Raw genomic sequence first — 27550 nt, forward strand, 5'->3', positions numbered from 1 at the left:
TTTGTCTTCCTTATGATGTTGTCTATTATGTTTGGGTTGTAACCATTTTCTTGTGCTATGTAATTGATTGTGTTCACTTCTTCATTGTAGTGATGTTGGCTCATGGGTATGTTGAGTAATCTGTGTACCATTGTCCTGAATGCAGCATGTTTGAGCTGTGTGGGGTGATTAGATGTGTTGTGTATGTGTGTGGTGGTGGTTGGTTTTCTGTATATTTTGAAAGTGTGTTTGTTGTCAACTTTTGTTATGGTGATGTCTAGACCATTTAATCAATTATTTATATTCAAGTGTTAAAAGTAGTGTACGAAAGATTCAACACGGATCAATCTATCTTCTGAGAAATCACATATATAATGTAAATTAATAACACAATAATAATAATTATATTTCTCACGAAAACATTTTCGTAAAATTGTAGTATTTACTAATACTTGTATATTTGGTATACTTTGTCCTTCAGGGCAACCCCTATTTTAAGTTTGAAAATTAATATTAAAATCGAACTTTTGAAGGCAGTTTGTTCCTAAACGTTGTTGAGGGAAGAAGTACAGAAGCAGGTATGGCAGAAAAAAAAAGAGAAGAAAGCAGTTTTCGCTAGACGAGAAGAGAAAAATCATTGAAGTAGACAGAGGAGAGAAGAAAAGTGAAGTCGCAAGAAAATATGGCATAAGTATTGAATCTATCACCATTGAACTTCAAAGAAAGAAGAAGTCAAACTGTTAAAATAACACATATTACTATAGGTTCGTTCCAAGAAGCAGTTCATGGATCAGTTCATGTATGAACCATGGATCATCTTATGCGCATGTGCTGGTCAGGTATCTGCTACGGAATTGAAACAGAACTGGATAATGTTGAACGCTTTTCGGATCATCGTGTACTAAATCCAGAGATGCTATAACTGCGATCATCTTTGCCTGAGAACGGGCTGCTAAATTATTATCGTTCTGCAGCTAATTCAAATTGCAGAAAATATAATTTTGATCATTTTCCATAAAAAGATAACAAAAAATATGGAAGGCAAGAATTCTACTAATTCGATGTCATGTACTGAGGGAATCTCACCTAAAAGTAGTTTTTTTTTTAATTACTCATTTACATACTCTGAACATCATCAATCACCATCTCTATTCATCTTTATAATATTCAATGTATATTATGTATTTTCAATGAATTTTTATCGTTTTGATAGCTACCAAATCTTGTCGCAGAATATTCTTTTTTAAAATTTAATTATGTTTTATTTTACATTCATTTACATTTTCTTTTTTGTTCATTTGAATTGATTAGGATGCCGATATTTTAAATCCAAGATTTGGACGGCTATCATTTCGATGATATTCTCTCACATTTAATGAAAGTTTCATATTGAAATTGTAATTAACTATTTCAAGACCCAAATAATTTTCATTCTCTTTCTTTTAGGCGAAAATTTAAATTAAATCTCTAGTTTTATTATTCATCTGTACTGTCACTTTTCATCTTAACCTCAATGATGTGAACAGTCAATCATGTCTTTCTTCAGTATCCAGGAGATACTGGCGAGCTTATGCGCTTGCGCGTCTCACATACTCATCAGTACTTGCCTCAATCCGTTGACTACTTCTGACTGTTCTGGACCCATGTCAAAAGTTTCTTCGAATGCCCGACTGCAGTACATGTTTCTGGTTCAGAACTTTTTTGGAGTGTGTTGGAACACTTTTTCTGTATTGTGCATGCTTGTGATAGTTACGGGCAGTTCCTGACTGTTGTTGGAACAAACCTTATATCAATCTCAAAGGTAATATTTCAGTGATCAATTCAGAACCCAATTTCGTAGATTGTAATATTTCGAAATATCGATTCGACAAGATGGCTGTAAATGTAACACCTAACCTATATAACCCTGTTCAACGTACTTTTTGCTCTGTAGAACTTAATTTTTGGTTCTATTGGAGTGGTTAAAGAATTGTATTCCAATGGATACCATCCCACTGTGGAATCCTGGGAAACGAGAATGCTGATGATTTAGCAAAGAAGGGCAGCACTGCTACTTACAGACCTGTTACTAAATCTAAGTATTACTCTGTGAAAAGATTTATTAAATTTACATACTCAAATTTCAAAAAAAGGTAAAAGGGAAAAGGTATCCCCATCACATACCATGAAGGCACTTGGGGGGCATGGAGGCAGAGCCCCATGCTTTCCATGACCTCGGCACCAGAATGAGGTGGTGTGGTCGGCACTATGCTCTGACTGCCTTTTACCTCTGGGAAAGACCCGGTACTCAATTTTATAAGAGGCTTAGTGAACCTCGGGGCTGTTCTTAAAGTTTGGCAACGAGTAAAAATACTGTCACCACTTGGGATCGAACCCCGGATCTTCCAGTCCGTAGCCAGCTGCTCTACCAACTGAGCTACCCGGGAGCCCACTTAGACTTCAACAAACAAAATTTTATAACACAATCTCAAGAGAAAAAATGGAACTCTCTGCATCATAATCCATAGTTAATTCCAGATTTACCACACAAATCGTCTGTAGCTGCATTTAGATTGGCAGCAGGCCAAGAACCTGCATAGACTTGGAATATATCAGTCCCCTAACTGCCCATTGCGCAACTCAAATTGAGAAATGGATTTGGAACACCTCAAAATCTGTGCTTCACTGGCTGGCCATGACAATATCTTCAAAAAATATTGGAGTTCAAGAGGTCAAATGACTTTATTGTGAAATGCCTGGCATTAGAAAACAACAACAAACAACAATTTTTGGTCCTAACAAGGCCATGATGAATGAAAAATAATACTTACTGGCTTTTAAGGAACCCGGAGGTTCATTGCCGCCATTGGTCCTGAGCAAGATTAAACCATTCTCTATCATCATATCCCACCTCCCTCAAATCCATTTTAATATTATCTTCCCATCTACGTCTCGGCCTCCCTGAAAGGTCTTTTTCCCTCCGGCCTCCCAACTAACACTCTATACTTATGCATTTCTGGGTTCGCCCATACGTGCTACATGCCCTGCCCATCTCAGACATCTGGATTTAATGTTCCTAATTATGTCAGGTGAAGAATACAATGCGTGCAGTTCTGGGTTGTGTAACTTTCTCCATTCTCCTGTAACTTCATCCTTCTTAGCCCCAAATATTTTCCTAAGCACCTTATTCTCAAACACCCTTAACCTATGTTCCTCTCTCAAAGTGAGAGTCCAAGTTTCACAACCATAAAGAACAATCGGTAATATAACTGTTTTATAAATTCTAACTTTCAGATTTTTTGGCAGCAGACTGGATGATAAAAGCTTCTCAACCGAATAATAACAGGCATTTCCCATATTTATTCTGTGTTTAATTTCCTCCCAAATAATGTAAAGAATAATTATTCAGTTGTTGAATATGCATAATTATCATTGTGGTACCGATTCTTATTGAAGTTGCAATATAATATTGGTATACAGTATAACCTAACCCAGGTACAGTATCTGTTATTCCATAATATGGGACAGAATTTGTAGGCAAATTTAATCACTTTTCGGTTTAACGAAATTTCACTATAACGAAAATAGTTACAGTACCCCTCGAAATCGTTATACTGGCATTTCATTGTACCAATACTATTAAATCTCTTGTTTATTCAATATCCCATTTCTGTACTACTATTAAAAGTAACGAAATGCTACAAAAAGTTTAGTATTGCAGCATGATAACACTTTCCAGATTAAAAGATACGATATAACAGAACTGAGCCCAAAACAAATTATTACGTTAGCTCATCTGAAAACAAACAAATCTGTTAAACCGAGTGGGCGATTTATCTGTGAAACATAAGCATAGCGGAAGGTTAGCTTGGAGTTGGCTGATATTTTGAATGGAGGCGAACCCTGCATAAGATGATATACATGGCAATGTGTGGTATACACGTGTTTGTTGGTAAATTGTACTACCTGCACACTTTTTCTTAAGCTCTCGTTGAGAGGGGTTGTGGGAAGTGGAGAGGTTCACATCTTCCTGACTTGCTGCAGCACTGCCAACATGAGAAAATGAAAGGAAATATACTGTACTTGAAATTTCCGCGAAAGATGATTTCTAACATATTTGTTAAGCTCTTATTAATTTGAAATTGCTTAATAATTTTAAACATTTATATATTAAAATGTAACCATAAAAGTAATATTGATTTTAGTAATTAATTATAATTATATTTTAATTACCTTACAAAACTCAGTCACTGTTGTCCGACTGTGTGTCTTTGGATGAATCATCTTCATCGCTCGTATCTGGAGAGGTAGTACTGATGAGGACTTGATCAACTACAATTTTCATTATTCCATCGCGCCTCCAATATATTCCTTTAACTGCATTCGAAAATTCCTCCTGCTATCACTCAAGAAAATACTAGTGGAAACACTAGTAATGCCCCACTTCGATTATTGTGATTCTCTACTGACCGACCTCAATATCGACCAGTTGCAAAGATTACAACACGTTCATAATTCTTGTGTTTGCTTCATCTGCGATGTCCGTCACGCTGACCACATTACCCTATCCTTTCAAACTCTAACCGGCCTCGGCTTAACGAACATAGAAATTTTCATTCTCTTGTTCTCCTTTTCCAAGTCCTCCACACCTCTACACCGACCTACCTTGCCTCCCGTTTCAGTTACCTGTCATCATATCATAGTCTCTTCACACGCACGCAAAATAGCCGCATACTAGCCATACCAACACATAAGACGTCATCGTATTCATCATCATACACAATCTCGCTCTCGCGCTTGTGGAATACCCTACCCAGTGACATCAGAGACTGTCGGAATTTAGTAGCGTTCAAAAGCAAGCTTATTAAGCATTTTCTTACTGCGTAGAGTAGGTTTAATCTTTACTTAATCAATAAAAGAAACAATGTTTCTCTCTTCTTAACTTCTACAATAAACTGTGTAACTTTTATTAATCAGTTAATGTTTTAATACTTTGATTTTTATTGTATTTGTAAATTTAATATTAATTGTAATTATAATTGTAATTGCATCCTTAATATTGTAGTTGTAATCCCCTGGTAGAGGGGAAGAGAAGGCCTAATGGCCTTATCTCTACCAGGTTAAATAAATAAATAAAAATAAATAAATATTCTTCTTCCTGCTCTTGTACTTTCCTGCAGTAACCCTCCCAATCTTCAGCAGTGATGGAATGAAATGCATCAATAGTGTTGATACAAATTTTCAGCTGACATGTCCCCGATAATATTGTTTTCCTGGAATATTCTTTTAATTTTTGCCCACACCAGCTCTATCCTGTTATATGCAGGCAGACAGATTGGTGTGTGACCTTTTGCTGTAGCCATTGTATCTACAGCATAATCTTTATGTGGCTTGACTTAAGCTGTAAAGGGCCTCTTTTCTCATGCCAGCATCGCAAGCAATATCCCTCCTCTCTAACCACTGGACCATCGTCACTTTTGTGTCATACCTTGACAGTGTTTTCTCGATCTGTCTAGAATGGTAGGATGGGTTCTGAATCGATCTCTCGAAATATTAGCTTTGAGATTTTAACAGTTTCACTTAACCTATGTAGTAACAAAGTCTGTAATTTTCTTGAGACTTCGCTTTTCTTCTCTTCTCTGTCTACTTCTTGAATGATTATTCTCTTCTCGTCTAGCAAAAACTGCTTTCTTGTCTTTTTTTACTGCCATACCTGCAAGAAGCAGCTTTACTTCTTCCCTCAACAACATTCAGGAACAAATTTCCTTCGAAAGTTCGATTTTATTAAACCATTCAAATTCGAACCACAACAATCACGTCTACGATAGTGCATTCAGAAAACTCACTGAAAGCAATGGTTACCCATACTTATCGATAACTCATTTTATTTTCTTTCGAATTTATTTTAAGTAATGTTTAACTGCTTATTAGATTTAATTTCTTTAAAATAACATTTTTTTTGTAGCGGGATTTATTATTACGTTAAACTGAATAGTTCATTACTGATGCTTTCTTTAAACTGAACAATTTTAACGTGTAAATTAACAGTAAAATAGCTGGGACTAAAAAATTATTTCGTTATTCTGAAAAATTTCTAACTGCGGCGTTAGTAATAGCGGCATTTCACTGTAATTATTTAGGGTAGACCAGAGTAATTGTAAGCACTTTTCACTGATTTCAAATATATTTCAACATTACACAACCCTCAGTAAAGGTAAAGACAAAGAAGAATTGACAAAGAAGAATTGTATTATTTTTAGTTCTTTCTTTTTCCTGAAAATGGGTTTAAAATAAGAAGGTTGGCTTTTTTTCATCTTTTAACTGCTAGTTTACATTTACCCTTTGAGAGGGGGGTAACTGTAAACACCAATTTTCACACGGGCTATCAGACACTGAACATTTTTGTTCTGTTTCACAAGAAAGAGCTGTACTCCTTCCAACTCCAATTTTGGTCACTGGTACATTTCGTCCCTTTAACCTATGATATATGACAATATAGGAACTCAGTACCTCTCCTGAGCTTCACGATAACTGTAGTTACTATTTTTCACATCTGTGACAACCCTCTCTAAATCCTCTACAGTGTAGTTGGGTGGGGGTCTCTTTGATTACTGAAAAGTACGAAATGTAACCATAGCAAAACATGTTTACAATTACCCCCAAGCAATTAAAACTATGGGGCAAATGTAAACGTCATAATTTAATGAACTGAGGTTATGGTAGATCTCAAAACCATTGTAATAAATGTTAACTACTATACATTGCTCATAAAAACAACACATTCTTAAAAAATAGCACTGTACGTTTACTTACAATGCCAAAAATGAAGGTGAAGCAAAATTCTTTCTCACCTTTTTTTTGTAGAATCTTACAAAACATTCGTTCACAAGTAAGTAGTTACTCCTATTGGCGCCAAACTGCTTTGTAGGTTAGCCAACATGTTAATTTAAATATTCGCCTGAATTAAAATTTTTATATCAAGTTAACAGTTTTGTATTTCTCACAGTATTTGTTTACAAATACCCTCATCTACCCTATCTACCTAATTATGTTCATATATATCTGAATCTACAGACCTACACATTTATCTTACGTTAAAACATAAAACTAGCACACTGTGACTTGCTTGTGTAATCAGAAATACCTAATATCTCCTAATCCAATCTAATTTAATAAAACATAATTCAATAAATTATTCTGCTCTGTTTAATCAAAGTTATCTAATGTACTCTACTATGCTTTCAATAAATACAGTGACATTATTTTGTTAGGCGGCAGAGTTTTCATTTGCCGCGTTGCCCGCGCAGCTAGTGTGTTTCCCACCTGCTACCATTAACGAACGCCAAGCCATACAGTGCCAGTTGCGAGTTAGTTTATCATCTGCACTCGTGCGTGCAGGTTGAATTAGTCGTGTTGTATTGTGTGTGTGTGTTCGGCGTTGTTGCAATGCGATTTTCATTACATCAACATGTATATGCTTACTACGTACATAAAATACAGGAAATCTTGTGCGAGAACACGACAAAACTTCTGTAACAAATTTCCAAATAGATTCGTCCCTAATGCCACTACAATAAGAAGGTTAACCAAAAAATTCAAACAGACAGGTTTAGTAAAGATTATAAAATACAAAGAAGGAGAAATGTTCTTACAAAAGAAAAATTAGACGAGATAGGACAGAGATTAGAGCACATCCCGCAAAAATCTCTTAAGCATTAGGTGCACAAAACAGAAGTTATGAGACCGCTCGTCAAGCAACGAAATTACTTAAATTTCTACCACTTAGTCTAAAAAAAATCTTATTCAGACACTTGTAGTGCCCCATTTTGATTATTGCGATTCCTTGCTAACTAATGTAAGTTCACTCTTAGCTGAGAGACTACAACGTGTTCATAATGTGTGCATACGATTCATCTGCAATACTCGTAAATTTGACCATATAACACCTTCCCTCTGGTTACTTTCATGAGTGCGTCTGAAGGAACGAAGAACAATACATTCACTGTCTCTTCTGTTTAGAATCATGCATACTTCTACTCCGAATTATCTCTTATCGCACTTTCAATTTCTTACAACTCTTCGAAACCGACATCAAGCACTTCTTTCCATCCCTCATCATAGAACATCTTTATATTCATCTTTCTATATTGTAGAAATACCTCGCCTCTGGAATTCGTTACCTAATGACGTCAGGGACTGCCGGACTTTATCACAATTCAAAATTAAATTGGAAAATTTTGTCTTAATGTTTTTAGGTATTGCTAGAAGTATTGATTTGTGTTTTTTTTTTCCTTTTTAAATCTAGATTAAAATTGCAAGTTTCTTGTTTATGTTAGTTAATTATTAGGATACAATTAATTATGATACTTAATCACTCATTTAAAGTTTGTCTGATTGCAACCTGTGTATATTTTTGTGTGGCTTTACTTTGTTTATAGTGTTTTTTTCCCTCTCTCTTTATTTCTTGTGTAGCTTTACTTTGTATATGCCAGTTTATTTTTTTCTGTTTATTTCTATTATTGTATTTGTATTCCTGGTGTTGTGGAAGAGAAGGCCTGATGGCCTGAACTACACCAGAATAAATAAATAAATAAATAAATTAATTAATTAATTAAAACTATACAGAATTCCGGTATTTCAAAAGTTAAATGAACAAGGTCCCAATAAGAGGCTGCATATTTATAATTGGATTTTTGAGAAAGTAAATTCTGAAGTACCTAATTTATTTTTCTGATGAAGCCTATTTTCATTTAAAAGGATACATATCCTCACAAAATCATCAATATTACAGCCAGGAGAAACCCAATATTTACTGAAAACACCTTTGTACAGTGAAAAAATAGGCGTGAGGTGTGCAATGAACGGACACAGAATTATTGGGCATATTTTCACACAGGGCACAATTTATTACCACTGAGCATTGTGTGAATGAGATCCTTGACCCATTTTTAGATGAATTTTATGAAAAACATTCCTCAGTATATTTCCAGCAAGACTCCGCCACTGCTCATACTGTCGAAGAATCCATGAGAGAATTGCGTCGAATTTTCGGAAGGAGAATTATCAGTAAAAATTTGTGGGGCCTGCGAAGTACAGATTGAACACCATGCGATTTCTATCTACCCGCACACAATAAATGAGCTTCAAGACTATATAAGAGCTGAAATCGAGTCAATCAGTGAAGCAGAACTTCTTAAAGTAATTAACAATTTCATAAGAAGGTGTCAACAGTGTGTAGCTGTTGGTGGGGGAAATTTTCAACACCTCCTTTAAGCTGGATAAGTATAAATTCCTATACTAAATGTTTCAGTGCCGGCAGACTGGGTGGCCGCAGATAAACTAACTCCTAGCGGCGGGCGATGGGAAAATGAAAACTGTGTCGCTGTATGATATACCTGTATCTACTATAACAAATTCTGTTAAATTCTCTGATTAAATTAAATTAAATTTAATCTACTGAATTATATTGCATTATAGTCCATTTCTTTGTAATAGTATACATCCTACCTTAAGCTGACGACTTCTTGTCAAAATCTTTTGCTTCTTCATATCACTCATCAGTCTTGTGTAAAGCTGTGGTCCTTCCCTGGTCCACAGACAATCTGGAAAGAAATTCAGACAGAATTTAAGCTCACTGCTAGGTGAAATGTAACATTCCCTACATATTAGAATTTCTGTTTTTACTTTATCATATGAAGACAACCCAGAGAATATAAATAGGCCTAACAACAAGGTGACGAGAAGGGAATAAAAGGAGAACAAGGGGACAAGGAGAATACAAGGAGAGCAATGGAATGACAAGAACAAAGGGAATACGAGGAGAAGGTGGCAAGGAAGACAAAGGGACGAGAAGAAGAACAAGCGACAATACAAGGAGAACAAGGGGAAGACAAGGAGGATAAAGGGACGAGGAGAACAAGGGGAACATAAGTAGAACAAGGAGAAAACAAGGACAAAATGGGCCTTGAAGGATAACAAGGGACAATACTGCCCGTGTCTCACGTCCTGAACCGAGAGCTCCCTAGTGCTTATAACCATGCCTCGTAAGTCTGCTCGGACCGGCACGGCAGCTGCAGCGTGCGGCACGGCAGCATATTACATGTGCTGAAAACATTATCCTATGCCAGTGCAGGGGTCTTTACTGTTTATAATACTGGATACTCTATTCGTGGTTACCACTATCGCTATTATCTCTGATGGCGATGGTGATGTAAGTACACACTAGGCCATTCTTCGTTCAGTCTGGACAACTCCTGAATTGCCATAGAGCAGCATTTCTCAAAGTACGTTCCGGGGTTCCGTGAGCCCTATGTGATTTTAAATTTTATTTTATACTTATATTTTATACTTGGTTATTTAACGACGTTGTATCAACTACTAGATTATTTTGCATCGATGGGATTGATGATAGCGAAATGGTATTTGGCGAGATGAGGTCGGGGATTCGGCAAAGATTACCTGACATTCGCCTTACGGTTGGGGAAAACCTCAGGAAAAAATCGAACCAGGTAATCAGCCCAAGAGGGAATCGAACCCGCGTCCGAACGCAACTCTGGATCGATAGGCAAGCACCTTATCTGACTGGGCTGCTCCGGTGGCTATTTTATACTTAGTGGATACTATAAAAATATATAAATGTTACGAAAATATGAATCAATAATAACATGAAACCACCGATAACAACAACAACAACAATAATAATAATAATAGTAATAGTAATAATAATAATAATAATAATAATAATAATAATAATAATAATAATAATATTCCAAGAATATGCCTAATGGCAATATGTTTAGGCCTAACGAACATCTAAAACGGAAAATACCCATAATACTTAGCACTTTCATCACTGGATTCTCTGCGTATGTGTCCACTAAAACAAAATACTGAAAAGACAAAATGCAGAAGTATAACATAAATGAGACTACAACTTTCCGCCATGAAACAGACTGCAGGCTTAAAAAGCAAATACATTCGTCCCACTGAACAGAATTATTGAGATACTAGCTCTCACTTGTCTGTTAACTATTAAATACTAATAAAATATTACAAGGATTCCAGAGTTACACTTTAGATTAAAAGGGGTTTCGCGGTGGAAAAACGTTTGAGGGACACTGCCATAGAGGAAAGAGTTTACGGATGTGTACACATGATAAACGTGATCGCCATTAGGTCGATAATCTCAAGTAGAGACTGTAGTCTACAACGGTATTAGTGTTTAGTTACAGGAATTGATGAGTAGGACATAATTTGTTTCGTGAGGGGACAACCTATACATTCGCTTGTCCATGGCTGATCTTGCTCCATAGCTGACGAAAGCAATCCTGAAGAGGCCGATGTGTTGAACGTACGGTAGTAGGCACATGCGGTAACCAGGACCACCCGCTCTGCGTCTCGCCCCGCAAAGAAACAGCTCAGGAAGTGAGGCACGGGCAGTACAAGGAAAACAAGTGCAACACAAGAAGGGAAAGACGAGAACAAGGGGAAGATAAGGAGAACAAGGCAAATATATGGGTATCCCACATTAAAGTACACTATTGTGATTTATCTTGTCTATTCAAAACTATCCATTTTTCTGTAATATCATTTACTTTATCTAATTCAATAAATAGTGCTATTCTGTTTAAAATCAAAGTATGTAATACAGTGGACTCTCCTAAGTTCGACTGAACAGAATTATTGAAATTTCAGTCCAATAAGGGTAGTGGGTGTGGCAGGTGAAATGAATACAAATTCTTATTGGTTATCCATCAACGAATACAGTACTGTACTTGCATTTCCTGCCCGGCCCGAGACTTGTGTATGCGCTTCTACTACCACAGTGGGTTCTGACAGTTCCATCTCACAAACAGCACAATTCTCAAATAGAAAAAAAAAGAGTTCATTAATTTAAAATCAATGATTAAATATGGATGTCCTAATCAATAAAATATTCTGTTTCCTTTAACAAAAGTATCACTACAAGACACAGAACAAATTCCCATTTCTTAGTACCTGTATAGGGGCGTGTCTAATTCTCCTACGTAGAATGTCGGGACTTGTTTTCTGTCGAACTTAAGAGCTTCCACTGTACTTTATTATGCCTTCGACAAATTTTGTATAGCTTACCGGTACCTGTACCTACCTCAAACTAACTATGTTAATCAATTTACTCTATTTCATTGTAATAGTGTATAGGCTACTCTTACCTTAAATTCACGACGTCCTTGTTGAAATCTTTTGCTTCTTCATATCACTCATCAGTCTTGAATAAAGCCGTGGTCCTTCCCTGGTCCACGGACAATCTAGAAAGAAATTGTAACAAAATGTAATCTCAATGTCAGGTGAAATGTACATTCTTTATTTTAAAATTCCTGCTTTTACTTCTTCATCATATGCAAAGAAGATAAAGCATCATGATGCCGAAAAAATCCATATCGAGATTGCTCCAGAAATACAAATCCTGACATCGAACAAGTCACAATCCTGTGGATTCGGGTTCGATCCCAGCATACCCCCGATTTATAACTAGTGTTGTGTGGTCCAATGGTCCAGATAACACAGTGGTCTTCTCCGGGAGCTCCAGTACCTACCCCTGTGGCATCCCAACAAATCTCCATAATCAGCTCATCTCGTCGCAGATGTAGCATAGACCAGCCTCTTACGGCGCATCCTTGGCAACAACTCTGTCAGTAAATTGGTCTACACAACTGTCTTTATATGGGTGAATGACGAATAGTCGCCAGAGATCGAACCTGGGTCCACAGGATTGTAAGTCCAGCGCTCTAGCCACTAAACTACTTTATCAGCAAATTACTAATTTTAAACCACGTCCACCACTGTAGAGTAATGGTTAGCACAGCTAAATAATATCTAGGTAGATGAAGATCTGGCGATTTGGGGGTGAATGTAGAGTATCCAATGCCCACTGAACGAATATTTCACTTTTATCACTGCCAATGTTGCGCTATAATCGTACATGCAAGGTAGGCTATAACAAAAACCTAAACTAACCAAACCTAACCTGTCAAAGAAGCAACAAGTTATACTAAATATGTGTAAAATTGGCCTATGTCTCTATAGTAGGCGGGACGTAAGTAACATTGACCAAAGTATGAAACAAAAGTATTTGTGACTACAAACTATAACCACTTCTTGAACACTACATATACCTTAAAAACGCTAATGAAACGTAATGAAATTAGGCGTGCCGAAAATGTTGTACCTTCTTCAAAGAAGATTTCTTGGAGAATAACCTAAAAGATTACAGCCAGGGTGGTTTCTTGGGTACCTGAATTCTTCTGTAAGTTCCACATAATTAAATTCAATTTTACCTGGTTCTTTTACATTAATTTATTGCTAATTTATATTTATTTCTGTACCTTAAACACAACAAATCAACACACACTGCACCAGTCCGCCATGCTGTAATCATTTCGAACAAGTCGATTATTATCGAAATCGATTAAGCACCTCGTTCACAGTATAGCCACAGTCTAATAGATACAGTCACGCAACTCATACGTATCAAATATGCCAACATTTGACAGCTGGCGTGACAGTAGCCCTCTAGCGGCAGGCAAGTTAAAAGTGTGCACACTACATATGATAACACATCAGAAAACGGGTTTTGCGTAATTTATTTTATATTTTTATGCTATACAATAAGTGTATATGATTCTTACTAATTCTACTTTAGAATCCTGGAAGAATTTCACACGCAGTTAATCTACAAGTTTCAGAAGCTGGGAATAAACATAATTCTTTCTGCTCCTTACAACTGAATCATGGCCCTGATCACGTATCATGGTTTGAAATAATATAATTTTTTGTACGTAGACGGTTAATTCAATTCATTCCTAAATATATTTATAAACCATTAGAACTCTATATTTCCTGTGAGAAGAGTCAAAATTGTAGGGCATATCTCGTAGGGTACATCGCGTGGTGAACTCCTCTCCCTATTTCCTGAGAAATTAACTATTTTCCATACCGCAAATTGGGGTAAACTCGGCCGCTGAGGTCAACTTAAAAATAAAAAGGGGAAGATTTAAACCTTAATTTGACAGACATTGATTTATGAAGTTCATTATTTTTCAAATTTTTTTATTATTATTTTGAGTCGCTAATAGTACTGATATTATGGTTTAAATTTTTATGGAAAGTTTACCACATTTTACATCACATTTCCAGTTTTCACACATAAGCTTAATTTTAACTTATCCTACCTATATAATACGTAATTTACATGCACTTACTGTTATTATGACGTAGGTAAGAACAAATGAATACACAACTTTGTTGAAAAAATTGTAACTTCAATTAACTCAGAAAATGTAGGCCTAATTTTATTTTCAGATCAGAAGTGGTGTAAGTCAAAAATGGGTAATGAGAGTTAAAGTAAATATTCTGTAAAATACAGCGCAAAGTAGCAGTTAATATTGAATTTATTTAAACTATTAGTAGTCAGTGAATAGCACGAAGGATATATTAATTGCTACTTTGCGCTGTGTTTTACAGAATTTTTGCTTTAAACCTGATTACCTAATTTTGACTTATACCACTTCTGCTCTGAACGGCTCAAATAATCACTGATAATGTTTACATCAACACCAATAACAGTCATGCAAATTATTACAGAAAAGATTGCTTTTTATATTAAATTTAAAAAGGCTCTTTTATTTCTTGAGAACTTAATACGTCTGCCACATGAATCTACACCAACACATCAGAAATTTATCGACACAGTCTGGATTTATTGAAGAAGTGAATATTTTGCAAAAGGATTATAATACGCCATGAATTCTTGAAAAAATTAACACCATAATCCCTACTTGAATGCAATATAACATTCAAATTTTGAAAAATATAAAGAAAAAAAAACACGAATACAAAAATTATGGAATTACTTGCATTAAAAACTGTAGATACATTATCCAAAATCGGAATGGTTACACATTTATACATGATCTCTGCAAAACAATAATATACTGTAACGGGTATTTACTTTGTTTTTATTTAAACTCTCCTTCCTGACATACAAATAGGTAACTGATAACTAATAAATGTTTTATAGAACACAAAACGTAGGCTACCTACAGCGTGGATTATAGGTTATGACTGAGTTATGATTTTCTCTTGGTTTTTAGGGAATCTGAAGAACGGCAAATTCGGAGATTTAAACTTGTTACTGCAATTTTCGTCATTGCACACATTGCCTTTATTCCGACGCATGATTAAAACGTTATTATAACATCTCGCATACCTTTAAAGCACGTGCTGGCTGTATCAACAACCCTACGACCAGTGCCTTGCCTGCCGCTTGAGCGCTAGTGTCGTGAATGTTGGCAAAAAGAGTGTTGAAGTTGCGCGACTGTATGATATTAGACTGTGGTATAGCTCTATACTGTGCCTCGTCATTTACGAGAGTCTCGTGACAGATGACTGTAACATTCCGTGATGGCGGATGATTCAAATCGATACTCTATAATAGTTTGCTTTTAATTTTCTAGTAAAAATATTAAATTTATGACACAACTTTCTTATTACGCGATTTAAGTATTTCAAAATAACTTAGTTCATTCACTATCCTGTAAATGACTATTAATATACTACTACTGCTACTTCTACTGTTACTCCTATTGTACCACTACCACTACTACTACTACTACTACTACTACTACTACTACTACTACTACTACTACTACTACTACTACTACTACTACTACTACTACTACTACTACTTCGTTTGTTAATTAGACTAATTAATTCATTTACTTATCTTTTGTATATTTATTATTTATTTATTTACTTATTTATTACTTATTGAATAATTGATTGATTCATTTATTTATATTTATTTGTTTATTTATTTACTTAATATTTATTTACTTAGTTACATAACTTATTTAGCTATTTATTTATTTATTTATTTATTTATTTATTTATCCCTTTATTCATTCACTCATTCATTTATTTATTTATACATCCATTCATTCATTCATGCATTAATTCATTCATTTATTCGTTCGTTAATTAAACTAATTAGTTAATTTACTCATTATGTGTTTATTATATATTTATTTACTTACTTATTACGTATTGATTGAATCATTCATTTATTTTTATTTATTTACTTCATATTTATTTATTTATTTACTTATTTAGCTATTCTTTCATTCATTTATTTATTTTATTTATCCATTTATTCATTCACTCATTCATTCATGTATTTATTTATTCATTCATTCATTCCTCCGTTCGTCAATTAGACTAATTAATTAATTTACTTATCTGTTTATAATTTATTTATCTACTTATTTAATTCTTATTGATTGGTTTATTCATTTATTTATTTACTTATTTACTATTTAATTATTCACTTACGCACTGCCTTAGTCCTTACTCATTTATTTGATATATTAATTTAATTAGTTAATTGAAATATCTTAATAGTTCTTGAGTAACAAAATTGAAGTTAAAGTCCTTCAACGAAATTATAAATTCAAGGGCAGAAATCAACGCCTGGTGATCCCACTCTTTACCAGGATCAGGAATTTTCTCGAATAATGAGATTAGTTGGTCGCGATTGCTGTTAATCGTGAATTGAAATTCCAGCATGTGAATTGGCAATCTCTTCCTGACTTCCTCATAGACCGCACGAATCTCTTCGGCGATTTTGGATAAAAAGGCCACCAATCGTTCAAAGCTAAGAAAAATACTATGTAGTCTTTGATATTATAAGCCGACTGTGATAAGACTAACATCAGTTTGTGGGCAAAACAGTGGATGAATATAGCATTAGAATACGATGCTCTTACTATTGCTGGAAGACCATTCAAGTGGCCCGAAAAAACCGCCACACCGATATAGCTTTGCTATGATACACGCATTTGATGGCTGGAGAGGACCGCATAGTGTGGTGGATGTGGGACCGGCTTAGCCAGGCAGCACAGTCGTCATGTAACTCATTCCATCACGGGTGCACAATAAGGCTATTTGAGCAAAAGAGCGTAGGGATGTCCACGTCATGCCCGATAAGCAGCTCTATAGCTAAGTTATCTGTTTTTGTTATAAAATATGTTCAGAATGAGTGTGTAAAATTATATTAAGTGTTGATGTACAACGAATTAATATTGGATGAAAATAAAACCGTTTCGATATCCAGAGATCTGCCGTACTGTATACAACTGGTTATGAATTTAAGCTCTCGACTGTACTAACCAAATGAAACTTACTTACTTACTTACTTACTTACTGGCTTTTAAGGAACCCGGAGGTTCATTGTCGCCCTCACATAAGCCCGCCATTGGTCCCTATCCTGAGCAAGATTAATCCAGTCTCTGCCATCATATCCCACCTCCCTCAAATCCATTTTAATATTATCTTCCCAACTACGTCTCGGCCTCCCAAAGGTCTTTTCCCCTCTGGTCTCCCAACTAACACTCTATATACATTTCTGGATTCGCTCATACATGCTACATGCCCTGCCCATCTCAAACGTCTAGATTTAATGTTCCTAATTATGTCAGGTGAAGGATACAATGCGTGCAGCTCTGCGTTGTGTAACTTTCTTCATTCTCCTGTAACTTCATCCCTTTTAGCCCAAATATTTTCCTAAGAGCCTTATTCTCAAAAACCCCCAATCTCTGTTCCTATCTCAAAGTGAGAGTCCAAGTTTCACAACCATACAGAGCAACTGGTAATATAACTGTTTTATAATTTCTAACTTTCAGCTTTTTTGATAGCAGACTAGATGACAAAAGCTTCTTAAACGAATAATAACAGGCATTTCCCATATTTATTCTGCGTTTAATTTCCTCCCGAGTGCCATTTATATTTGTTACTGTTGCTCCAAGATATTTGAATTTTTCCACCTCTTCGAAGTATAAATCTCCAACTTTTATAGTTCCATTTCGTACAATATTCTGATCACGAGACATAATCATATACTTAGTCTTTTCGGGATTTACTTTCAACCCTATCTCTTTTCTTGCTTCAAGTAAAATTTCCGCGTTTTCCCTAATCATTTGTGGATTTTCTCCTAACATATTCACGTCATCAGCACAGACAAAAAGCTGATGTAACCTGTTCAATTCCAAACCCTCTGTGTTATCCTGAACTATCCTAATGGTATATTCTAGAGCAGCGGTTCCCAAAGTGTGCTCCGCGGAGCCCTTAGGGCTCCGTGAATGATTCTCAGCGGCTCCGTCCGCTGAAAGTATGAAGATGACAAAAATTGCTAATTCCATCTAGTCTCTAGCGGGGAAAACGGAAACTACTTCCATCAAGCGAAAAATACTTTCTGAGAAAGTAGTTTGCGTTCTTGCTACATGGAAGCATTAATATTAGATCTACTCGTTACTGGAACTTTCTCGATTTTTCTTGCTTGTCAAGTACTCAATGATTCTCGAAATTTATTTTATTTTTTTATATACTGGGCAGGCAGTGTTTGTTATTCGTGGTACATGGAATCTACAATCTATTGACTGTTACGTTACCTAAAAAAATATATATATACTTTATAACTGCATGTTAATTTGATAGCAGATGTGTTAGCTAAACTTTCGTTGAACCGGAACTGTGGCTTAAGACGGGCTCCCTAAGACCTAAGAGTCATTAGCCATCAACCAGTGCTCAGTCAAAGGGAGATAACAATACTTCAAAGAAGATAGTGCGAATTCCTGGGAATTGAGTTCAGAATATGTTGAACATGACCCTGTCTTAGAGTTTACGGTGCCTAGTGTAGAGGTATTGAAAATACGAAAATATTGTGATTTATATTTAATGATAAAACACACATGTTAGGTCAATAATACAGTGTTCATTGATTTTATGAAATATATTAAAGGTGATATGTTACAGTTGTGTGAACACTACTTATTAGTGTTCATACAACTGTAACATATCACCTTTAATGTATTTCATTGTGATTTATATTTGGACATGGATTCACTAAGTTTGCTGATGAACGTCCAGTGTGTGATATGTAACAAAGTTTTTCCCAATAGTTCCATGTTCCCTGCCAAGCTTAGACGGCATTTCTCAATTCAAAAATTCACAAATAAAACTGCAGACTACTTCGAAAGAAAAAGTGACGAACTCCATGCAGTTCAGACAAAATTTTACCTCGTGTAAAAACAAACAACGAGAAAGCACTGAAAACGTCGTACTTGGTTAGTCATGATCAGACTCTTGGTCGTAAACCTCACCCTTGCTGAAACTCTTATGAAACCAATACTGTATTAGTGAAGGTAGTGAAGTGCATGGTGGACGAGAAAACTGCAAACTTGATTTCCAGTGTGTTCTTATCAAATAACACTGCATAATCGAATCCAGAATCTATGAAAAGACGTAAAAAATATCATGATTTCCCGTAACAGTTAAACGAAATTTTCGTTACAACTTGACAAATCCACGGTCTTTGCCGGATTAGCTATGTTAATGATGTTTGTGCGGTATGAATTTTCAGGTTATTTCATGAAATATTTTGTTCTGCAGCCATTGCCATCCTCTACAAGCGGTACTGAAATTTTTTCTTCTTCATTGAAGACTAGATGCCGTGGGACAATTGCATTGACGTGTGCACAGATGGCGCAAAGGCCATGGTAGGTCCTGTTGCTGGCGCTGTTACAAGGATCAAGAAAGTTTTTAAAACTGAAGTAGTCACTGTGTACTACACCAACACGCCCTCACAACGAAAAAATGCCAGCGTTATTAAAGCAGGTACTAGACAACGCCGTCAAAATGATCAACTTTGTTAAGGCACGACCTTTGCAGTGTAGACTACTTAAAATCCTGTGTGAAGATATGGGTAGCAGGGTAAGGTTGCCTATATCACACCACTTTAGCATTTATAATTTTTATTGAACAATATAGTTTTTATTTTCTTCATTCCTTTATAGAGATACATTCCCAGAACATTTACCTTTGATGTAAAAAAGAATCCTTGAATTTGACTTAATATTTTTTTAATTAAACTTATATTTTCGAAACACATGTCAGTGGTGCCATTTAGGCAACTAGTTTCCTAAATAGCACCTGCGGTTTCTTAAATCGCACCTCTTTAACTGCAGGGAACAGGATGAAGGAACGCTTTTAATATTGAACATATTGAAGAGTATTTGAATGAATAATGTAATAAATGCAAATTACAAGTTTATTGAAATTAATGGAAGAGAGTAACGCATCTTCAAATGAAATTGAAAAAATAGAGCGTAAATTATGTAACATTTAAACTTTCTGAATGCATTTTGTATTGTTATACATTTGCCATGTGCTTCACCAAGCAGTTCAAACTGTAAACTGCGTCACCTTTTCTCCACGATTATCTCGAAGCCACCTAAGAACTGCTTCATGATATAGCTGTCTGAAATGGTTTGAAGATAGTAACATCTAAAGGCGGGGCCTAGGAGTATTATGACGAGGAAGCTGAAATAGGAGCACATCATTTTCCCGAGATAATCTAGCTTCTAAATTTTTGGAATGGGTCGTATAGGTGGACATACAGAAGCAGCACTTTTTTCTATGGCAGGTTTGAGTGGCAAATAAAATGTTTGAGCTATTCGACAAATAGTTCACTGTTGATGTAACCTGACTCAAAGCAAACAAATAACGATCCTGGAGGAGCACCAGCTGATAATGAAGGATGCACTGTTTGACGTTCAAAAATTATCACAGGTGGCACAAAATACCTGGTGTGCTTATACAACACACACTTGTTTTATTAACGCCCTTTTCACCACTTGATATTGCACCCACCTGATGCATTCCTAGTTCACTTAAAATTTTTGGGGCCTTCTTTTGTACGGTTAGAATTGCTACAGTTGCTCATATCGCACCGGTGCGAATTAGGCACCTACAAAGTGGTGCGAATTGAGAAACTACGCCATAAGTTATTATTTCCTTCATTCTAGCCTATAATCCCTACATGTTCGAAAATCCTACGAAGTTAAATGTTCTTTAATACCTCTTTAAACGAATAACATCTTAAGATTATGGATTCCTTTGCATACAAATCCGTTAATTAGTTAGAAAATGTTAGCTAAATATACATCCACCTGAGCGATTATATTAGATACACTATCACCACGCTGCTGACAAAAAGAAGTGGCAGAAATCAAGTAAAATGGTGGAAGTTCATATGGTAGATTGTAACAATACCACTAGATGCCACATTACTACAGTAATTTGTTTTAAACTAGCAGTGGTGCGATTTAGGAAGCGGTGCGATTTATGCTACTCTACCCTATACACAAGTCATTGTTAGTAATATTCCACACAGAAGTGCGATGGTTGTCGCTCGGTAATGCGTTGTCCCGATTACATGAAGTCCGAACGGAAGTTTCTTCACTTTTGAATTACCATAACAGTTTGCTAGCAGATTATTTGAATGATCAGGAATGGTTGTACAAATTATGTTACTTGGCAGACATTTTCCAAAAATGAATTCACCACATACATACAAGGTAAACGGAAGACTATCGATGCTGATGACGAAATTGTTGCACTGAAGAAAACGATAGCGTTCTACATAGAAAGCGTCGACAATAAGGATCATACGTTTTTAATTGACTTCAAACTTTATAGAACAAAATAACATAACAATGAATGTCTCATTCATAGTAATAATGAAAGAACATCTTGACAATTTGCTTCAAAATATGAATTCATACTTTCCAAGGGACACTCAACAATCAATTCTAAAGAAATATCGTAGATTGTAGATCCATTTCCAGTGATCTCAAAACCAGCAGCCCTCACTGCTTCAGATATGAGGTCCTTATTGACATGGTTTCGAACAGCCACTGTCAGGCATAATTTAAAAGCAAACCATTTCCAGAATTTTGGGATAAGTTAGGGGAGGATCTTTTGATATTAAGTTCAAAAGCTAAATTTCTCTCACTGCCTTTTGATACTGTGTACCTCAGTGAAACGACCTTTTCGAGGTACACGGCTACAGAAACGAAATATCGAACTTGTTTGGACACAGAAGACTATATATACGTCATCAACTGACTTCTATGACACCGGACATTGACAAACTGTCACAAAAAACAGGCACATTCTTCACATTAACTTCGGGTGTACATGTAACATTTTTTAAATATCTTAACTACTTGTTTATGTCATTTTGTAGATTTAAATAAATTATATCCAGTACTTTTTTACTATTGTTTCATTATATATATATATATATATATATATATATATATATATATATATATATATATATATTTCCGTTTATGTATCGTGTCAAATATGCTTCATAGAACGTAGACAGATAAAACCATAAAGGAAGCATTTCTTGGGGCTCCACGAGAAACTTTTGCTTCAAAAAGGGCTCCGTGGCTGAAAAAGTTTGGGAACCGCTGTTCTAGAGCGAAGTTAAAAAGTAAAGTTGATAGTGCATCTCCTTGCTTTAGCCCGCAGTGAATTGGAAAAGCATCAGATAGAAACTGGCCTATACGGACTCTGCTGTAAGTTTCACTAAGACACAAATGAAAACTGAATAAAATTGAGGATTGTCAGTTATCTATGATACGATAGACTAAAGGAAAACTGTTTCCTAAGAAATATCTTACTGGTGCAATTCAGTCCGACGCAGATGCTTCGCTTTCTTGTTTCTGGTCCGTCGTCACCTGGAAATTGCTTTCTGTGATCCAGTGACTGATCTATCGACTGATAGATGGGAGTGGCGTACGGAGAATTTTGACAAGAGGGGATCATTATTAAAATAATTATTTACAGTTTACATTATCGGTATTTTAAATTTTGTGTATTATTATTATTATTATTATTATTATTATTATTATTATTATTATTATTATAATTATTATTATTAGCTGAGTATTCTCAGGTGGATCTGGAACTAGTTCCGGAAAGAACAACCACGAAAACTTCATGGGGGAAATTTTACTTGACGAGATTCTAATATTGAGTGTTGAGGAAAATCCTCACGTTTTTTTAGATAAAAAGTTATTTAGGCTATAATTTATGATGCAAATAGTCATACATTTCACTACTTAGCATTTCACAGACACCATTCGAATCACCCTGTCCGTTAAGAGAAATTATAAATAATTATACTGTACGTTTTCTCATTAAGATTATTTCACACGTGACTGAAAAATGTGCAGGATGAACTTAAGTAATTTCAGAGAGCTATTCTTTGAGATATTTCAAACAAAATACATTAATACAACTTTGATCCTTTTTACTTCCTTTCCGACATAAAAAAGTATTGTCCTTTGGCAAAACCATTCATTTAATTCCCAATATGCCCATTGTCAGACAATTTAAGAGAGCAGTGTATTGTGAATTTTATTAGTTACAACAATGTAATTTATTCGTCACAACAATAATTCCTTTCTACAATTCACCTTAAACGCTCTCGTCAACAATTGGATCTTCACTCACACAGTATTCGTTATAGCACTCCACCGACGACAATGACAATTGACTTGGACTATTACGCACAACAATGAACTGTTAATCTTAACTAATATTTACAAAGCACTATTTACAAATCAGAACTACCAGTTCTCAGTTCACAGTTCTTCTATCTCAGTCACTCGAGTTCACGGTATCTCGAACCACAGACCTTCAGAGACAGTTCACTGTACTCGAACTCGGGTCCCTCCAACTGCGGTCCACTGCACTCGAACTCAGGTCCCTCCAACTGCGGTCCACTGCACTCGAACTCAGGCCTTCGGATGCTGACGCAGATGCGGACGCACACTCGAGTCGAACTCCGGTTGGCTTGCTTGCTCTGGCTTTCTCACTGACTGAATAACTGAAAACTCTGAAATTCCGCTCTAGTTCGCTGGCGCTTCTTCTTTTATAGCAAAATCATAGTTGCGAGAATTTTCTACAGGTGTGTAGAGAATTATTCGACAGACTTCTGGAATAGTCGGGAAGGTCGTTCCACATTCACTGCGTTAAGTAGCAGCTGCGCGCGCAGACTCGTCGCGTTGACGTAATACACCCTCTCTCTTCTCTCCACCGCGCGACGTCACTCAAAGTTCCGTGGAGCCTGTGCGATCTGCTTTCTTGCGGGACGCTGGTCGTGAGTTCGATTCTCACGTCGCTGTCACAGTATTATGATAATAAATGAAGGACAAAACCAAAATCCAGTCCATCAGGTGTGCAGAAATTTCATCCCAACAAATGTAACATTGTGAAATACATTTGCAGAACGAAAAGTTGCATTTGCTCTGATCAGACAGCTGGGGAGGAGAGTAAAACAATAGAGGCAGGAGGTTAGGAGGTAAATGGAGGGTGATGAGTAGCAATATGGTGGATGGAAAAGAATAGCGAGTGGACTCTAGATAACTGGGAAAGGAAAACAAAACAAAAACGTCAGTAAGTAGGCCTAGCATGCAGTATTACTGATACGAAAAAGGTGGTTTTAGTTATACTGTCTCTCTCAGTACAGCGACAAGTCCTAGGTCCAGGCCTGTGACGTAATTATTACTAGTGGCTACCGATCTATTCGAAAATACCTAGCCCACGTTCAGTTTCCACGGTAAAGAACATTTAGAGTTGAAAACGGCGTTAAATAACATTACTGCTATTATCAACACCACCACCACCACCACCACCACCACCACCACCACTGTTATTGCTGTGTCTGCGTAGGGCTGGGGACGGAGCGGTTCGGTCCGGAGCAGTTACTGTGACGTCATTACTCGGTTGAATTATTTCCTTATCCCCAAGGCGGGCTGAAAGGCCTCTAGTATTATAGAGGAGTTCATTCTATTATAATATAATAGACATTTTAATTCCTATGTATTTGTATGTAGGTGTTCAATACTCGTCTAGCTATAAAACAGTAATCAGTAGACTTTGTTGAATTGCCACACGCAGCATGCAATCAGGTTGCCGATGTACGGTAGTATAGAGGAGCTGAGCGACCTCCCGGTCTCGTAGTAGCAGCAGTTCATGTTAAGAGTTGTGACCGGTCCAAATAGATAGAGCAGCTACAGCTAATGTACACCTATGTAAGCACTTGTTTTTGCATTACTGTGGTTGGAATAGTCAAAGCTTAACATTTGTTCAGTGCAGACAAGAATTCAATCAAACATACTATAATGAGAGTGTTGCTGTTCCAAACAATTGCTCCTGGAATAACCTTACCCCCGCAGCCAGTCTTGACTCGTTGGGGAACGTGGTTGAATTCTGTTAATTATTATGCAGAACATTACGGCAAAATAATGGAGGTAATTCATGCATTGGATAGCACAGACAGTTCCGCTGTTGCAGCTGTAAAATCATTGCTTTCTGAACAGCTATTGAAAGATATTCTGTCATTGATTCTAATTTTAAAATCGTGTCCAAAAGCATCATCCTGTTAGAATCGTCTAAACTACAACTCTCAGAAGCCCTTCATATAGTGGATTAAAAGTATCACAAACCATTATCTAAAATAACAATTCACTAATTTCAGAAAAAGTGAAATGTAAGTTGAGAAACATTATTGCTAAAAATTCTGCCTATTCACAACTTCGTATTATAAATAATGTGCTATCAGGTCACGACAAGACGTATGAAGTTGGTGTACTAAAAAGTAGTGACTTTCTGTTCTTCAAATATGCACGTATTACATCGTGTGATGTTGAACGTACATTTTCCCAATCTAAAAACTGTTTAAGTGACCATCGGAGGGTGTTACTTTGCAGTCGCTCAAAATGTACGTAACTCTTTACTGTAATGTAGGCCTACATATTCAAGGATTATGTATCTTACATTAAATTTTAAGAATTAATATATCTCACTACAAAATAATTGTCTATTTACATGTTTAGACATTTCCTACTTCAATGATCATTCATTATATTTCTTGAATGCAGGATACAGGTTTTATTGTAACCGCAGTATACTGCTCAGTGTTTACATCAGAGACACGCCCCCTTCTCATACAGTCTATACCGCGTGCACAATAAGCCTTGCGAATCTCGTGGCAATTCCACAAAGTCTAGCAATCACATTTTTTAACTAGTCGCATAAAAGAAGGAAATAATAATATCGGAAGAATAGAAGATGTGTAAACGTTCGCATCTTTATTGTATCGGTATTTGAACGCACTCGCAGCTTGGAAAATAATTTGTCCTGCAGCAGATAATATTTAAATACAACAGTACCTACGTTATTGTCTGCTACAATTAAGTAAAACACGAGAACCCTGTTTCAACGTTTGAACAGACCGGTAACGGCTACGGTTAACCGAGTAATTTCGGTGCTCCGCTGCCAAGCACATAAACCGATAGAACCGAGTAACTCAAACGGATCTACTCGCTCCGTCCCCAGCTCTATGTCTGTGAATCATGGAACATCTCTGTGCCCTGCCTCCTTCACAATAGCCACAGTCGGTCCTGGAATTCTTTGCATAAGACGTCAGGAATAGTCGAGGTCTGAAAGTTTTAAATCTCTGCTGCTGAAAAACAGTACCTCTGAATAAAACTAGTGCCTTGTGAAATAAAAGATATAAATTATAATTTCCTTTATTTCCATTCAATAATCTCTGCTTATATTTCTATATTAATTCCACATAACACACTTCAGGGTGTTTAATTTCATGTAATTTTACTAAAGTCTCCCCTAACTCTTTTGTACTTTTGTGTCTAATATTAATAAAATAATAGTAATAATAGTAATAATAATAATAATAATAATAATAATAATAATTCTCTATTGAATTGGTACTTGCAATTGTTTATTTAGGTTAATGTTCATGTCCAGTTATTTTTATGTCGCATGTTTTCATTGTCTTTATGTAATTTTGTGTGACGTATTCTTAAATAATCTCCTCATTTGTGGTATTTAGTGTAAAGTTTTTACGAGTTGCAGATAAGGTCTAATGGCAGGAATGTCAAAGCGCCTGTATTACGTGCTAATACCGCAAGCAATATAAATCAAATAAGGTTCACTTCTAGCAAGATAAAGTACAATCATCGATTTAAGGAAATGTTGTGCGGGTTGCTGAGAGCACGCGGTGCAGGCGCTTAAACATCACTGCCTTATGGCGTAACTCTGAAAAGGAAAATAAAGCTTAATACCACCACCACCAGCACACTTCCTCCCACAATACTGCCCATGTTACGCTTACAAATTATTATTGTTATTCGGTTGTATATGCCACAGAACGCTCAATAAAATTATTCAGTATACTACGACTTACGCAGTTTACGCAACGTTTCATTTCCCCAAACATGAAGTATAACTTACAGAAAGCATTGGGCTATACTTTGAGAGTGTTGCGGGCTGCATACAAACTTCAGAGAAAGGTTAGTTCTGGCATCCTGACCGTCTCAAATATCAGCTAACAATCTAATTCTGCTGTGATTTTATTTCTGCTTGAACCAGCTATATGTAAAGTACTGGGCTATTTTTCGGGAGTTTAATTAACATACATGTTTCCAGGCTCACTGATAGACAATTGCTACTTTCGCCATACTGTCCGCATCAAATAACTAAAACAATTGCGTGAAGGATATGAAAAATTCCCAACTTCTGCTTTGCTTTAATTTGCAATGGACGAAGTGTACAAAGGAGTAGTTCTACTGCACAAAGATTCACTGACTGCATATAAGAACGAATTCTTTAAAAATGT

At 36.0% G+C, this 27550-nt stretch overlaps 1 protein-coding gene across 23 annotated transcripts in view; it reads right to left on the reverse strand.

Annotated features, from left to right (window-relative positions):
- Positions 1-27550, reverse strand: part of LOC138713930 (uncharacterized) — a 297089-nt gene that overhangs the window by 162627 nt on the left and 106912 nt on the right. For 11 of the 23 annotated variants that reach the window (XR_011336033.1, XR_011336038.1, XR_011336036.1 and 8 more), the window contains exons 1-3: positions 13323-13403; positions 12150-12245; positions 9466-9560 (exon numbers count right to left, since the gene is read on the reverse strand). The gene's annotated coding sequence lies outside the window, so the exon portion shown is untranslated. The other 12 variants (XM_069846481.1, XM_069846491.1, XM_069846500.1 and 9 more) reach the window with 8 other exon arrangements.

This window comes from Periplaneta americana, chromosome 2 (assembly GCF_040183065.1).
Source record: "Periplaneta americana isolate PAMFEO1 chromosome 2, P.americana_PAMFEO1_priV1, whole genome shotgun sequence".
Classification (NCBI taxonomy): domain Eukaryota; kingdom Metazoa; phylum Arthropoda; class Insecta; order Blattodea; family Blattidae; genus Periplaneta; species Periplaneta americana.